Below are 16,721 nucleotides of genomic sequence, written 5' to 3' on the forward strand. Positions count from 1 at the left end.
TCTGTGCTGGGGGTGCCCTGGCATCCCCTCTGGAGCCAGAGTGGTACAGGCTTGCAGTATTCCATGATGCTTTGTGCCTGTGTCACCTTGGGCGAGATGCCTCAAGCTGTAGTGAGCACTGACCAGAGCTGCTCTCAAGGTGGAGGAGGAATGGAAACAGTGATGCTCTTCAGCCCTTTCAAACCAAAGAGAGTTCTAGCAGCACCCTCCCCACCCCTGCCCCCATGATTTTGCAGCTTCTAGGACTGATTTCTTTAGTTAGCCTTTTATATCAGGACTTTTTGTTTGTGGCCCAAGGCAGACACATCTGCTCCATGTCCCTCCCCACTGCAGTTCACAGTGTTGGGATTCCCTTCCTTACCATGTCTCTGTTTCTCTTGCCATTCTCTCTGCGGTCTGTGCTTTGATGTGCAGAAGCTGTTCAGTGAGGCTTCAGTTCTTCTGCAGGATGGATTACTCTGTAAGTAGGTGTAGACTTGGTGTGTTCGTGGTGGAGGTGAGTTCAGGGTCTTCCTACATCGCTGCCTGGGACCGGAATTCCATCCTGTTATTTCCATGAAGAAATAGATCATCTTGACTCTCATTTTATAAATTTAGCCATGTTGAATGGTAGTTGGATTACAGGCCTCATCTGGCAATCCCAGAGAAACACTGTGTTTGGTAATTTGGCCAAAGCCATTTTAAGCCATGACTCAGAACTGAGCTAGCAATCCGTTTATTCCTACAGGTTTTTATTAGCAAAGGCCTCTTCCTGATGACTAAGTTATAGTAATGTGATTTTTTAAAAAATACCTATTTTCTTTGCAAATCCCGATTTAAGCAGAGGTATGCAGATTACCACAGACGTTTTGGCTTAGAAGTATATTATCTTGCAGTTTTGTAGAACAGAAATCTAACATGGGTCTCACTGGGCTAAAACCAAGTTGTGATTATGGCTGCCTTCCTTTCTGGAAGTTCTAGAAGCTAATCAAGGCCACCTGTATTCCTTGGTTCTCAGCTTCCCTCCAGCGTCATGAAGCCAGGACCAGCACATCTTTCTAATTCTGCTTCTATTGCCACATCTCTTTAACCTGATTCTTCTTCCTCCCTCTTCCACTTTTGAGGATCCTTGTGATGACACTGGGTCCACCGGATAATCCAGCAACCTTAAATCATCTTTGCCGGTATTCTAACATACTCAGTTTCCAGACACTAGGACATGGGCATTTTTTTTAGTGAGGGAGTGGTTTATTCTGCCAATAAAAAGGGGAAAATCCGAGGGCTAAATCTGTCATTTCATGCTGCTATAAGGCAGTTTATAGACAACTGAACTGTGTTTCTCCAGCCATGGATGCTGGAAGTCCAAGATCATGGCGCCAGCGTGGTTGGTTCTGGTGAGAGCTTTCAGATGGCTGGCCTCTCCTTAGACCCTCATGCAGTGGAAAAAGAGGGGAAGCCAGCTCTCGTAGGACTCCTGTAGGAGCACTCATCTCATTTAAGAGGGCTCCACCCCCATGACCTCACCTAATCCCATCCTTCCCCAAGGTGCCACCCCCTGTACCATTATGCTGCAGGGTAGGGTTTGAACAAATGAAGTCAGTCCATAGTAAGGACTGACTAACACTTCTCCATTTAAGAAGTAGTGGAGACCTTTGCTTGAGGAGGAGATTAAGGAGTGGTTCTGAGAAACATGGAATTTTTATAAAGATGATGACTGCTGTCTCCTCAATCTGCTTGCAGACATAGCTAACCCCCATATAAGCTCTTAAAAAGCTAGGGACTTCCGAATTTGTAATCCTTTAACTTGCTTAAAGCTCCACCACCCGTGTTGTGGAGGCTCGAGGATGTCACAGCGCGTCGACCCAGTTCTCTGGAGTCCTGGGCTAGGAATCTCATCCTGGTTCAGGGATTAATTTGCTGTGTAATTTTTGGCAAACAGGGTGAGGTCTTTTCATGTCTATCAATCATGAGGGTAGTGACCAGGATGCCCTCTAAAATATCTTCCAGCTTCAAAAGTGAATAGCAAATGTTTATTGAATTACTTATTCTCTAGAAGCAATTCACTCACATCAATCTTCACAGCAAGCTTCTGTTTTTCAGGTAAGAGGAAAGTGAGACTTTGACTAAATCTGACAAGGACTCACAGATGAACGTGCGAGTCAGAATTCAAATTTATACTCTAGAGCCTTAACTCGGGGCCTGCAGTGTACTTACTTTTCATAAAGATAGTTAATGTGGGGGAAGATATCCAAAGGGCTTCAGAAAATTCCCATCTACTAGTTTGCCCGTAGCCTCCGTTTTTGCTCGTCTGTACCAGTCACTTGATGTTTAAGGAGAAATAAGGACTTGGTCTGTTATTTTATGCTGTCCGGTCAGCCTCGTAACTTAGAAGCACCAAAACAGTAACCACTGTGTTTTACAAAAGAAAAATAATCATTGAAGACAAATGGCTTAATAGTTTTCCCAGAAGGAAAACTTGAGTTGTGCCTCAAGAATTATATTTCTACTTTTCCAATTACAGACAGCAACATTAATATTGTCCTATTAAATATGCCAATAAAAGTCTCATCTAGCAAAATTGAATGATCTATGGATTCTCAACCTGCACTAAATGTTAGAGCCATAAATAAGCTTTGAAATAAGTTAGATCAAAATATTTCTTTTTCCACAAGGAGATCGAGAACAAGAGAATTTGAGTGGTTGAACCAAGGTTATTTGCTAATTCGCTCCTATGTCACCTGTACGGGGGAGGAGTGCTAAACTTTAAGCATCAGATTTACTTAGCTTCTCTACCAGCCTCTTCTCCTGCATCATGTCTGCTACTCCCTTACCATTACTTTCTCCCCACCAAAATTAGTGTTTTTGAGAAGCACGACTTTAGGGGAAGTTGCAAGGAATGTTTGCTATAAAATATTGTTCAGAGGTTAAACTCTTGAAGAAAAGAAGAAAGTTTGCTTTCATTTTTTAAATATCTTCTTCCTGCTGCCTTGCCTTCTTTGGATCTGAAGTCCTTAAAACTCTTTATATGTCTCCTTACACTTTATCTAGGCTAATTCTATATCTATCTGATTGGTTCAGGAATATTTAAAATAGAGAAATTGATTGTTGTATTTTTTAAATAATGAAATCAATGGAAAATTGTCCATTTTCCAAAATAAATGTACATATGTTCTTTCTGCTCTGTCCCTTCTATACAAAATGGCCAGTGTGATGATGGACTTGTTTTTAAGAAATAATTTTGGTCAGAGAGAAGTGAAAAAATGTGAGGCAATTATTTAATTAATTGACAAGAGCTGACTACAGTTATCTTTTCTAATTTCTCATTTGTCATCTCCTTCTAAAGTTCTGCTTTCAGACATGGGAAACTTTTGAGTGTTTTAAATCTCTTCGGTATTTGGTCTGTTAGATGGAGTTTTTAGGCTGGTAAAGGTCAGAATTGACAATGTCCACAGAAGCCACTGGGGCTGAATCATCTTTCGCTATTTAGCATCCTGAAATTCATGAACTTACGAGGCATTTGTTCTGACATTCAAATAGGAAATGCACGCCCGAATGTGCACTCTCGCAAAAGCAGCAGGCATGCAGACTATGGAGTCCATAGTAAGTGCTTTGCTGTCACTATTTAACTATGGGTGCTTGCAGAAAAGCAAGCCTATACTTTTCAGAGAACGTACAGGAACATAAAGGAAGGCTATCCCTTTTTGATAACTTTAATTTTAATACCCATAAATTGATAATCCTATAGAATTGCCACAAAATCTGCGATTTCAAACGTTTGTAACCTTAAAATGCATACAAATTTGGTGAGATCCTTCTGTTTTCATATTGAGCTAGATTCTTACTTTCCTTATTTGAACAGGAGTGTTATTTTCAGAGCATGAATTATTGAATTTCAAGGGATTTTAGGCTGTCGAGCTGACTCAATAACTATAGTTTCATTGGACCTCTCTTCAAACTGCATCAGATCATGGAGCAGTGAAGCACAAAGCAAAAATACAGAGCAGAGTTCCATTTCTTCCACTCAGTTGGAAAGAAGATGAATAGGAAAAATTCAAGACCTACAGAACACTTAGAAAAACACAAAGAATCTTCATCTTTTTTTATTTTCATTTTTCAGAACTGTCATTCTTCTCTCGCACTCAAAGGCATAGCATCAAAGGCCATCATAATAGAGTCCTTATCAAAAAGATTTTCAGATGACTACTTAGCAAAAGAGAGTTGTAATTTAACCCAGATCGAATTTATCTTTTTTTTTTCTGAAACAATAGTAAAATGATGGCAAGCATATGAAAGAGGTATAGCTCTCTCCCAATACACACGTACAAGGACTGGAAGATGGAAGGTGCCAACATGAGTGGTATTTGTCTTCGTACAGAGGAGAAAGCTGCAGTCTCAGGTTCCCGTGGAAAAGGTACAGATACGGAGCAACCATATTCACTCTAAATCTAAATATCGGTTGATTCACTCACACAGAATGAATGAAAGGAACTAATTACAGGATTAATCCGCCAAGTGCAACATAAAGCTGAGAGGATTTCTGGAACAAGAACAAGGAGTAGAAACCGCCCAGGTATTTTAAGCAGGAAGAGTTTTCATACAATGAATGATAATGCTTACAGAATCAATAAAAGAGGAAAAAAGAGCAGATTCTAAACTGAGTATCTCTAAATGATGCCCCTAAAATATAGAACTGGGTGGTTAGGCAAGCTCCCGTCACTGGAGCCACGGCCACCACCATACCTGCCTCTGAACATTAGGAAACTGAGAAAATGGATGCCTTATCTATACATTCCAGTGATTAGGAAATTAGTTGACTTTCTCACCTAATACTGGGCCATTTTATGACACTCCTTCTGCAAAATTCTAACCTTGATAGTGTTCATAGTTGCTAAAGGAAGATGGAGGCTACTTCTGCCGTTCAAATATTGGACAAATGCAACTAGAACCTAATAATTACACAGAAACAGTTGCAAGGAATTTGGGGAAGTAGAGTTTTTTGTTTTCTTTTTGTCTAGCTGGGTAGTTATGTGCTTACCTGAAGCTCCATTACTCATAAACAACAGATTTGAGGGGACTAGTAACTCTAGCAGGACATACGAGGTTTCTGTTCCTTGAGATATTGAAGCAAAATGGTTCTAAATTTAGGCGGGTGAATATAGGGGGATTAAATAAAAGTCCACATACTGAACAGTGACATTTCTAGCTCATTTCCTCCATTCCGCTTCCAGAATGCTAGAAGTTAGGTATAATGCAGTGGGCATGATTAGCACTTGGACAAATTAGCCCAAAGGAGAGCCAGTAAATAAATGTATTTCTATTTAGACATGGTCAGGGGAGACCTATAATTCCACACAATCTATCAATCAGATTTTAATGCCTCAAATAGAGACTTCCAACCATATTAAAGAGAAAGACCAAAGTAAACAAGAAAACATCTGGAGAAGCAGAAACAATACAGAGAAAACCACCAAAGCCAAAAATCAATAAAAAGATGATTAGTATTGTCATACGTTTCAGATGTAATTAAGAGCACAGCAGAGTAAAAAAGAATCATGTAACATGAATGAACTTGGGAAATTAAAAACGTGATATCTGAACTTTTAAAATTGTATAGAAGGATGAGAAGATAATACTGAAGGCAATCTATCTCAGAGTAGAAAGTAGATCACAGAGAAAGGAAAACAAATGGAAGAATCAATACCAAGTCCAGCATCTGACTAAGCAGAAACCCAGAAAAAGAACGCATACGGAATTTTCAAAGACTTTACAAAAAATTTCCCAGAACTAAAAGATATAACTTGCTATGTTAAAAGATTCCACTAGAGGTCATTTTAATGATTAAAACAGGTGCACTGATGGGCATTGTGGACCAAGATGGCGATGCAGGAAGACCGTGCCTCGCCTCCCGCACGGACGCACCAAACCTGCGTCAAGTGATAGAGCGGTTCCGCCTGAAGACCTGAGGGCCGACTGACCAGCACCTGCGCCACAGAAGATGGACCACCTGAGAGAATGGCACGAGAGACAGAGACTCGGCAAGGAAGGGATTCTCCGCCCCCAACACCACAACCTGCAGTGGGGAGGAACAGTAGAGAAGAAGGTAACCTAGAATATAAAGGAGCCAGAACCCACCCCGGAAACCTGCCATATGCTGGAGCCGCGGCTGGAACTCTCTCCGGGTTACAGGTCTGGTGAGGGCCACTGTTTTCATTCCCTCTCCAGCTTGACCATGTGGACAGGACAGTCTGGGCGTTAATAGCCAACCTGCTGCCCCACTGAGAGCTGGATCCCTACCCCTCACCAGCCGCAGATGTTCTGAGGCATGTTTCAGAGAACAACTAGAATATAAAGGATCCAGCCCTAGAGCACTGCCAAATGCCAGGGGAGCTGCTAGAACTCTCTTCAGGTGGAAGGAGCTGGCAAGTACCATAATTTACATTCCTATTCCCTACACAGCTTGACAGCAAAGACTGGAGCACTGTCCAGGCCTCCTCGCCAGCCTACCACCTCAGACACTCCTGGGCATCAAGTCCACACTAGCCTCACCTGTTTTACGTAGGCAGCCCCCACCTGGCGCACAACAGGACCCCCCCCCCCGGTCCAGCCATCTCCCCAAGATGACAGAGATGCAGCCTATAACGCTCCAGGTACACACCACTTTGGCTCCAGAGTACCCCAGAACCCCTCATGCATGCCTGTTTGGGCTCCAGCCAGAGGGCCCCTGCATGGAGTGCCCCAGGAGCTTCCCACCCACACACCTGCCTCTGATCCAGCTGTTCCAACAGGGCGCCCCCTGTGCAAAGCACTCCAACCACCAGCCCACACCTGTCTGGGCTCTAGCTAGCCCACCAGGGTGCCCCTGGGGCAGGGCACTCCAGGACTCTTGGCTTGTACTCACTTCAGCTTCACCTGTCCTCCCCGGGCAATGCCCACATCAGCTGTCCTGCCAGATTCCCTTCGTACAGAGAGCACTGGGACTCCCTAGCTTGCACCCACTTCAGCTTTACCTGTCTGGCCGGCATGCCCTTTGTGCAGAGAGCCCTAGGACCTCCCCAGCCTGCATCCAACTTCAGCCACTCCGCTAGTGTGGCCCCAACTCAGAATGCCCTGGAGCTCCCAGGGCATGACAGCCACAGTTCCAACCAGCTAGCCAAAGTCACCAGGCACACACAGTGTACACAGGAGATGACTATATAAAGATCATTCTTCAAATTTAGAAGTAGGTGTTCAACCTAATTCATAGAACCAAACACAGCCAAGAAAAATGAAGAGACAGAGGAATATGCTCCCAATGAAACAATAAGGCAAAATCTCAGAAAAATAACTAAATGAAACAGAGCTAAGCCACCTGCCAGAGAAGAGAGTCCAAAGTGGTGTTCATAAAGATGCTTACTGGAGGGAAGAGTGGATAAACTCAATGAGAACTCCAACCAAGAGAAAATATAAAAAAGAGACAGCGTTGACAAATACAATAACTGAAATAAAAAGTATACCAGAACAAATCGGTGGTGTGTCAGAGGGTGCAGAAGAAGGGATCAGCAATCTGGAAGACAGGGTAATGGAAAGCACCCGAGCTGAACAGCAAAAAGAGAAAAAGAATTTTTAAAAAATGAGGAAAGGTAAGGATCTTTTGCAGTGAAAAAATGTTTGCATTATAGAGGGTCACAGAAAGAGAAAGGAGCAGAAAGCTTCTTTAATTTACACCTAGGTTTAGGAAGCACAGAGAGTTCTGAACAAAGTGAACCAAGGGGGACCACACCATGAAACACTAAAATGTCAAAGATTAAAGATGGAAAAGCAACTAGTTGTGTACTGTGAAAACTCTTTAGGCCCATCATCTGATTTTTCAGCAGAATCTTTGCAGGCAGGCAGGGAGTGGCAGGATGTATTTACAGCATTGCAGAGAAAAACACCTGCAACCAAGAATGTTCTACACAGCAAGATTACCATTCAGAGTGAAAAGAGAAAGAGTTTCCCAAACAAAAATTAAAGGACTCAATCACTAAACATGCCTTAGCAGAAATATTAAAGGGACTTACTAAAGTGGAAAAGAAAAGGCCATAATTAGAAATAAGAAAATTCTGAATGGAAAGAACTGTAATCCCTTATGAAGCTAGTATGAAGGTTAAACATGAAAGTAGTAAAATCAGTTACATCAAAAAATTAAGAGGACTCACAAAATGAGATGTAAAATAGCACAACATATACACAAAATGTGAAGTCTGGTAGTAAACATGAAATTCTTTTGGAATGTGTTCAAGCTTAACTGAGCATCAAGCTAATAGACTGTTTGGGATGTCATATACGACCTCATGGTAACCACAAAGCAAAAACCTATAGTGGACACAAAAAACAGCCACGCATAACACTGAAGAAGCCATCACTCACAAGGAAAGAGAAGGAACAGTAACAACAACAACAAGCCAATAAGTACACAATTATCAATCATTACTTTAAACATAAATGGTCTAAATGCTCTAATCAAAACACACAAGGTGATAGAATGGATGCAAATACAAGATCCATCTATATGCTGCCTACAACAGACTCACTTCAGACCTAAAGACCTACAGACTGAAAGTGAAGGGATGGTAAAAGAATTTCATGCAGATGGAAGCGGAAAAAAAGTCTGGGAAGCAAAACTTCTGTCCAACAAAACAGACTTTAAACAAAGACTGTGACAAGAGACAAAGTACCACATAACGATAAAGGGATCAACCCCATAAGGAGATAAAACAATTATAAATATCTATGAACCCAGCGTTGGAGCACCTAAATACATAAAGCAAATATTAACATATATAAACAGAGAAATTGACCATAATGCAGTAATAGTAGGAGATTTTAATACCTCACTTACATCAGTGGTTAGATCATCCAGGCAAAGAATCACTGACGAAACAGTGTCTTTGAATGATGCATTCGACCAGATGGTCTTAACATATATCCAGAACATCCCATCCAAAACCAACAGAATATATATTGTTTTCAAGTGCACATGGACCATTCTCCAGGATAGATCACATGTTAGGCAAGAAAACACCTCTCAATAAATTTAAGAAGACTGGAATCATACCAGGCAACCTTTTCTGACCATAATCATAAGAAAAAACTGGAAAAAAGGCCTATGTGTGGAGGGTAAACAAATTTGTCAGCAAAAAACCCAAGAGGAAATTAAAAAAGAAAAAAGAAAAAAAAATACAAGGAGGCAAAATGAAAATACAAGGGTGCAAAATCTCTGGGATGAAGTCCAAGCAGTTCTAACAGGGAGATAAATAGTGATACGGGCCCACCTCAAGAAAGAAGAAAAATCTCAGATAATCTAAGCTCACACCTAAAGAAACTAAACAAAGCCCAAAGTCCGTAGAAGAAAGTAAATGAAAGACCAGAGTGGAAATCAGAGAAATAAGACTAAAGAACAATAGAAAAGATCAATGAAAACAGGAGTTGGTTCTTTGAGAAGGCAAAATTATCAAAATTAATAAAGCTTCAGCTAATCTCCTCAAGAAGAAAAGGGAGAGGAACCAAATAAATCTAAAATGTGGAAAAGAACCTATATCACAGAAATACAAAGGATTATAAGAGAGTACTATGAAAAATTATATGCTAACAAATTGGACAATTTCAAAAAATGGATAAATTTCTAGGAACATTCAATCTTCTAAATGGAATCAGGAAGAAAGAGAAAATCTGAATAGAACAATTACTAGTAACAAAATTGGTTTGGTAATCAAAAAACTACCAAAAAGCTGAAGTCCAGGACCAGATATATCCTCAGGTGAATTCTACCTATTACTTAAGAAGAAATAATACCAATTCTCTTCAGCTATTCCAAAAAATGTAAGACAAAATCTTCCAAACACATTTTATGAGGCCGGCAAAACCAAAAAAGGACACCACAAAAAAAAAAAAAAAAAAAAAAAAGAATTATAGGCCAATATCCCTGATGAAGACAGATGCAAAAATCCTCAACAAAATACCAGCAAACTGCATTCAACAATACATTAAGTGGATCATTCACCACAATCAAATAAGATTTATTCTGGGGTGCAAGGATGATTTAGAATCTGCAAATCAATAAACTATGGTAATAAAATGAATAAAAATCATATGCTCATGTTAGTAACTGTAGAAAAATCATTTGACAAATGCAGCATGCTTTCATGACAAAAACTCTCAAAAAAGTGGATTTTTAGAGGGAGCATACCTAGTGAAGGCCATGTATAACAAATGCATAAATAGCATTTACTCAATGGTGAAAACCTCAGAGCCTTTCCTCTAGGACCAGGAATAAGACAAAGACGTCCATTCTCACTGCATTTATTCAACATTGTACTGGAAGATCTAGTCACAGCAATTAGACAAGGAAGGAATAAAACTGTCAGTATTTGCAGATGGCATGATATATAGAAAATATGGAAAACACTAAAGACACCACCAAAAAAGTGTTAGAGGTAATAAATTTAATAATGTCAGATACAAAGTTGAGAAATCTTGTTGCATTTTTATACACTAATAATGAAGTAGTAGAGACAGAAATTAAGAAAACAATTCATTTACAGTGGCACCAAAAAGAATAAGATACCTAGGAATAAATTGAACCAAAGGGTTTAAAGACCTGTACCCAACAATGATCAAAGATTGATGAAAGTAACTGCAGAGGACACAAGGGAATGGCAAGACATACAACGCTTACGGATTGGAAGAATAAATATTGTTGAAACGTCCATACTATATAAAGCAATCTCTAGACTCGGCTGATGTCTATAGAAATACCGACAGCATTTTCCAAATAACTAGGCAAATAACTCTGAAAATTTGTATGGAATCACAAAAGGCTCTGAATAGCCAAAGCAATTTTGAGAAAGAAGAACAAAGCTGGAGTTATCACAATCCCAGATTTCGAGATACAGTACAAAGCTACACTAATAAGATCTGTATGGTACCGGCACAAAAAGAGACACAGAGATCAACAGAATAGAGAGCCTAGAAATAAACCCACACTTACATGGTCAGTTGAATATATAATGGGGAAAAGATCGTCTCTTCAACAAACTCTATTGGGGAAACTGGACCATTTTCTGACACCATGAACAAAAATAAAATCAAAATGGAATAGAGACCTCAATGTGAGACCTGAAACCATAAAACTCTTAGATGAAAACATAGGCAGTAACGTCTTTGACATCACCCTTAGCAACATTTTTCTAGATCTGTCTGTTCAAGCAAGGCAAACAAAAGCAAAAATAAACTATAGGGATGACACCAAAATAAAAACCTTTTGCACAGCAAAGGAAACCATCAACAAAACAAAAAGGCCACCTGCTGAATGAGAGAAGCTATTTGCAAATGATATATCCGGTAAGGGGTTAATATCCAACATATATACAAAACTTCATCAACCTAACACCAGAAAAATAGTCTGATTAAAATTGGGCAGAGGACCTGATCTGATACTTTAAGAAAAATACAGATGGCCAACAGACACGAGAAGATGAACATCACTCATCATCATCCAGAAAACGCAAATCAGAACGACAATGAGTTATTACCTAACACTTGAGCTAAGAGTTGATGAGGACGGCTATGAAAGAACCCCTTACACTGCTGCTGGGAATGCAAACTGGCGCAGCCACTGCGGAAAACAGTATGGAGGGTCCTCAAAAAGTTAAAATTAGAAATACTATATGATCCAGTAATTCCACTATTGAGTATTTACCCAAAGAAACCCCGTAGATTTTTGCAGCATTATTTACAATAGCCAAGTTATGGAAGCACCCTAAGTATCCATATGAACAGTAAAAAATATACGGCATATATAAACACCCCACTATGACTCAGCAGTAAAAAGGAACGAGATCTTGCCATTTGCAACAACATGAGTGGACCTAGAGGGTATTATCCCAAGTGAAGTCAGTCAGAAAGACAATATACCATATGATTTCACTTATATGTGGAATCTAACACATGAATAAAGATGAAAAGCAGAAACAGACCCATAAATACAGAGAACCATCTGGTGGTTGCCATAGAGGAGACGGTGGGCAAAAAGGGGAAGGGGGGGGCGCCTGGGTGGCTCAGTTGGTTAAGCGGCTGCCTTTGGCTCAGGTCATGGTCTCAGGGTCCTGGGATCCAGTCCCGCATGGGGCTCCTTGCTCAGCGGGGAACCTGCTTCTCCCTCTGCCTCTACCCGCCCCCTGCTCATGCTCTCTCTCTCTCTCAAATAAATAAATAGTCTTTTCTAAAAATGGGGATAAAGGGGAGTGGGTGGTACAGACCTCCGCTTATGGAATAAGTCATGGGAGTAAAAGTACAGTACAGGGAATGTAGTCGATGGTACTGTAATAGGATTGTGTGCTGACAGATGGTAGCCGCACTTGCGGTGAATATTGCCTAACCGTACAGTTGTCCAGTCACTGTGCTGTACATCGGAAACCGTTACATCGTGTGTTAACTGTACTTCAATATAAAAAAGAGAAAAAGATTCATTGAGATATATTGTCATCAATTTTCCTAACACCAGAGACAGACTGATGGACATACAAGGAGAAAAAACTGTATCCACTGGCGTAGAAAACAGAATGATATCTGAATTTCTAGCAGCAAATTCTGAGGGGAAAATAATTTCCAAACAGGAATTTAATGCCTAATGAAACCAATCAAGCTGAGAGTGAACTAAAGACATTTCAGACATCCAAAATCTTTAAAAGGTCACTTTCCAGACAGTCCTTCTGGCCCTGGGCTCTGAAAGATGCAGCATATCCTACTTCTTCTCGCCTTGGTCTTACAGCATCTTTTGGTAGCCCAGCACTTAGTGGACAAGCTAGTGAGCCCTCTGCTAGACTGTCTCAGAGCTCTGCACGTCGCACTGGCCCTTTTGGTTGTTGAAACAAAGATTTTCCAATCTCACGTGATGACTTCATACAGGCAGCTCTTAGAGAACCACATGTACTGCTTCGTCCCTTTCCGACGCTACAGCTAGCTGTATTCATTTCAGCAAGGTTAGCGATGTCTATGGGTTTGTCCACAGTGTCAACTCAGCTAAAACAAAACAAAAACAGACCACTTTATGGAAAGACATCTTCAGCAAAAATAAAAATTCTTCTTTCTCTCTCAGTCTTCTCCTGCCCCATAACGAATATGATCAGAAGCAGGAGTGCTCTGGCTCAGCACCCAGCTCATAGAAGGTGTTTAGTAACTAAGTGCGGCCTGGCCGACTGCTGAGCTCACTGACCAAAGACGGCATGAAGGTGGAGAGACTGGAATGATTGAGTATCTTCCCTAATTCTGTAGTCTAGATCAGTATGGGCAATGCACATAGCAAATAGCCATGAAGACCACCCTAATTCCCAATGACATCAGCGTATATAATTGGAGAAAAGTATAGAGAAGTGTACAGAAGAATAAAAGGCTGAATTTTGACCTTAGGCTCTAGAGGACCAAGCTGTACTTTATATAAGCCAATTTAAGTATCATCTGCAGAAGATAATAAATCCCAGAATAAGTTGCCTGAAATGTCACTGTTATAATTCCACTACCTTTTTAAAACTGCGAGTCTTGTGTTAAAAATGTAAATTACATTTAGGTCATTGGTACCTCAGCGTGAGTAAGTTTCAATTCCATTTATAGGATAGATACAGGATAGAGCACAGAGCTTGTTGCAAACGGGCAGAAACGGGCATGCAAACAAGAGCTGAGTGAGTCAGAGATGGGCTTCATTTTTGTAGCAGTGATGGTGCAGGTCCATGGACCTTCAAAGTATCAAGCTCCCTGCCACATGCTGGGGGGCCGTCCGGTGACCCAAAGCGGCAATGAATTCTCATTGTGAAAATCAATTGGTAGGAAAATCTTTGTTGAGAGGAGGAATAGTGACAGGCAGGTGAGCTAGGATTAGTGTGGCTTCCAAATATTTATTACACATGTTGCCAAACCCCCCAGGTTGTATATCAACCAGCTGGGGATTACAGCTGGGGATTAATTTAGATTTGTGTAGAATCCAAGCTTCCCTATCTGTCCTGAGTTGCTGAAGAAAGGGATTGTTAGGCAGAGCTTTAGAGCCAGCCCAGGGACTTGGACTTAATAAAGCATTTCAGAGGGGATCAGAGGTTCTGGGTGATCAGGGTATGCATTCCTAATCCCCGTATACACAGTTGATCATTTATTCAGCCCCACGACTCATCAGCAGCAGGCATGCTGTGTGAAATGTTTCCCCTGACCCCCTGCACAGCCCCACCAGTAGGCATTCAGATTGGCCTATTGGAAACCGTCTGAATATTGCACTTGACTGTTCATTTATACAAAGGCTGCTAAATCCTGGATGTCACAGGAGCTTGGATCACTTTACTTATGTGCTCTCATTTATATTATTGAAATTTAAAACTGCATTTAGTTTATTAATACGAAAATGCTTAGCTGGAAAAGAATAAAGCCCCATGGAAGCTGCTGTCCTTGTCATTTTTAGCACGGTAAATAGGAGACGTGTTTAAAATGTCAAGAGATCAAGTCATTGTGAAGAGTTTCCTACCAAAGTACAGTGAATTATTTGAAAGTCCTGGCCTCCAAAGCAGCTAGTGCGCCCGTCTTCCCAGTCATGTACCAATACTTCCACAGATGTCAACTCAGTGCTCGTTCTCACTGTGAGAACATCTCAAGTACAGCAGCATACAGAGAACTTGGTGAGTCAAACAAAGCATGAGAAAAATAGAGGGCTTAACATATAGGGAGAGAGGAACACAGCTCCTATGGAATCCTACCTGTTTCTTGGGTCTTTAAGGAACTTACTTGAAAGGTTGGGGTTTTGCTTTATTTTATAATTGATAAGCATGAACTTTATTTCTGTGGTTCTTGACCTTTGTACTAAGATCCACAGTCCTCATTTCCACATTGACCCTACAGAATTCACTCCTTTGGATTTTATCATATGTCTTCCTATATGCTGCCTTGCATTGCTGCTAATGTGTTCCTGTCAGTATCTCTTGCCCTTTTAGTTCTGTGTTACCTTGTTCTGCACATCCCCACTCCCTCTCCTCCACTCAGAGGACTGTCAGAGCATGTCACCAGCACTCAACATGTTTGTTGATTGACATTGATACCCAGATTTCACATTGATGATCATTCTATTCGAGCTAAGCAAAATTATTGTGGAATTCAGTGCTAAATTTAAGTATTGTTTAGGGAACTTTGCATTTTACTTCTGCAGTGACTGATTATATATTACACTGAAAGAAAACTGACATCTGTAAAACACAAAGCAAACAGTACGAACGACTTTCATTCTGATTGTCGTTAATGCCTTACCTCCATCTGGGTTTGATTGAAAGAAAGTGATCTTCGTGTAGCCTTACTATTACTGTAGGGCTGAGCTTGACGAGGAGTTAACAAACCCAGATTCTAGTTCCAATGCCATCGCTGTCCTGCTGCTCCTAGGAGCAAATTCACTCTAATGTATTCATAAATTTGTCAGAGAAGAGCATGTTTAGATTTTTGGATAGGGTGATACGGAGAAATAAGGTGTCTGAAAGAATTCTGAAATATCAGAACGAGCCCCTGTCTTTATATTCCAAGTTAGTGTAATCATTGTATAATACTTCTGAAGAAACGGTCAATTAAAACTTTAAACAAAAAATCCTTTATAAAGAAAATGGTTCAACTCCATTTGTAAAAGTAAATATAGATTGCTCCTACTATAAGAATTCTTAGTGCTACCAACTGTTGTTTTCAGATATTTTTATCAAGAATCAAAGAATGATTTTTTCCCCCTTCTTAGTGTAAAGGTGGTTATCACTGCTGGAGCAGAGATCTTGGGTTTCCACACATCCTCTGTTCTCCTCGCACCCCCCACCCCATTCTGACTCTGCCTCTGTCTCTACGGCTCCTCCCTGACCGTCTCTTACACGCACAACTTGCATCTGCTGTTAACATCCACCTGTCTTAGGAAAAGGAGTTGTTTTTAGGAAAAAGGGGATGATGGGTTTGGCTCCGCTGTGCCTTCCAAATAAAAGTCTAAACATTTAGTTTAGGATTTCAAAACTTCATCTTCCCCTACTCCGTCAGCCTCCACCCTCACCCTCTTCCCTCTTCCTGGAATGCTACCAAATGGTTGGACACGTGCTGATACTGATCCTAAATTTCTGTATTCCTGTGGGCTTTTGTTTGCTTTTCAGTCTTAATTTTCTACTTCTTTATTTCCCTGTTTCTATCTCCCTTGACAAAACCTGGTGTTCTCATCAACATTATATTCACAAGGGTGCCCAGGAGATTGATCTTGAGAAGCAATCCGTAAGAGCTGCTGAGTTAAAGTGCATTGCTGGGCCACATTTCTAGGTCTGGGTGTCACACTTGACGTGTCACGGGCCTGGACACGAGTAAGTCTGTAGTATTAGTATGCTAGAAAAGAGTCTTTAAGTGTGACTGGGAGGGAAGAGTCACGCTGTCTGACCAATAAATGCTGGAGCTCACAAAACACGAATTGCTAGAAATCAGTCGCCAGCTAGGACAGAGGCTCCGAGTTGGGAGTGTTGTTCAAAATGCTCAGTGATGACTGATGTCGTTGACGCACAGGATACACATTTAAAGCTTATGGAGTCTACAGAACATAAGAGGGGTGCTTCGGAATGTAGGTTTTAGGTTTTAAAAACAGAAAGGGTAAATACTACATGTTCGAACAAAAATTTCATTATACAGTTTTCTTCATCTTTTGCTTAGGAAAAAAAATCAAATTGGAAAAAATACTTCCAAGTGGG

General features: G+C 40.7%; 1 protein-coding gene and 1 long non-coding RNA gene across 3 annotated transcripts in view; one reads left to right on the forward strand and one right to left on the reverse strand.

Annotated features, from left to right (window-relative positions):
• Nucleotides 1-16,721, forward strand: part of GUCY1A2 (guanylate cyclase 1 soluble subunit alpha 2) — a 318,781-nt gene that overhangs the window by 288,209 nt on the left and 13,851 nt on the right. The gene's annotated exons all lie outside the window — the stretch shown is intronic.
• Nucleotides 1-16,721, reverse strand: part of LOC148108828 (uncharacterized) — a 407,929-nt gene that overhangs the window by 6,174 nt on the left and 385,034 nt on the right. The window contains exon 5 of one of the 2 annotated variants that reach the window (XR_015727023.1): nt 362-544. The exons of the other annotated variant lie outside the window; for it this stretch is intronic. This is a non-coding gene — a long non-coding RNA (uncharacterized LOC148108828). The remainder of the gene's footprint in view (nt 1-361; nt 545-16,721) is intronic. 2 annotated transcript variants of the gene reach the window in all.

The sequence above is a fragment of the Ursus americanus genome, chromosome 16 (assembly GCF_024610735.1).
Source record: "Ursus americanus isolate L20-20 chromosome 16, mUrsAme1.1.p, whole genome shotgun sequence".
Lineage (NCBI taxonomy): Eukaryota > Metazoa > Chordata > Mammalia > Carnivora > Ursidae > Ursus > Ursus americanus.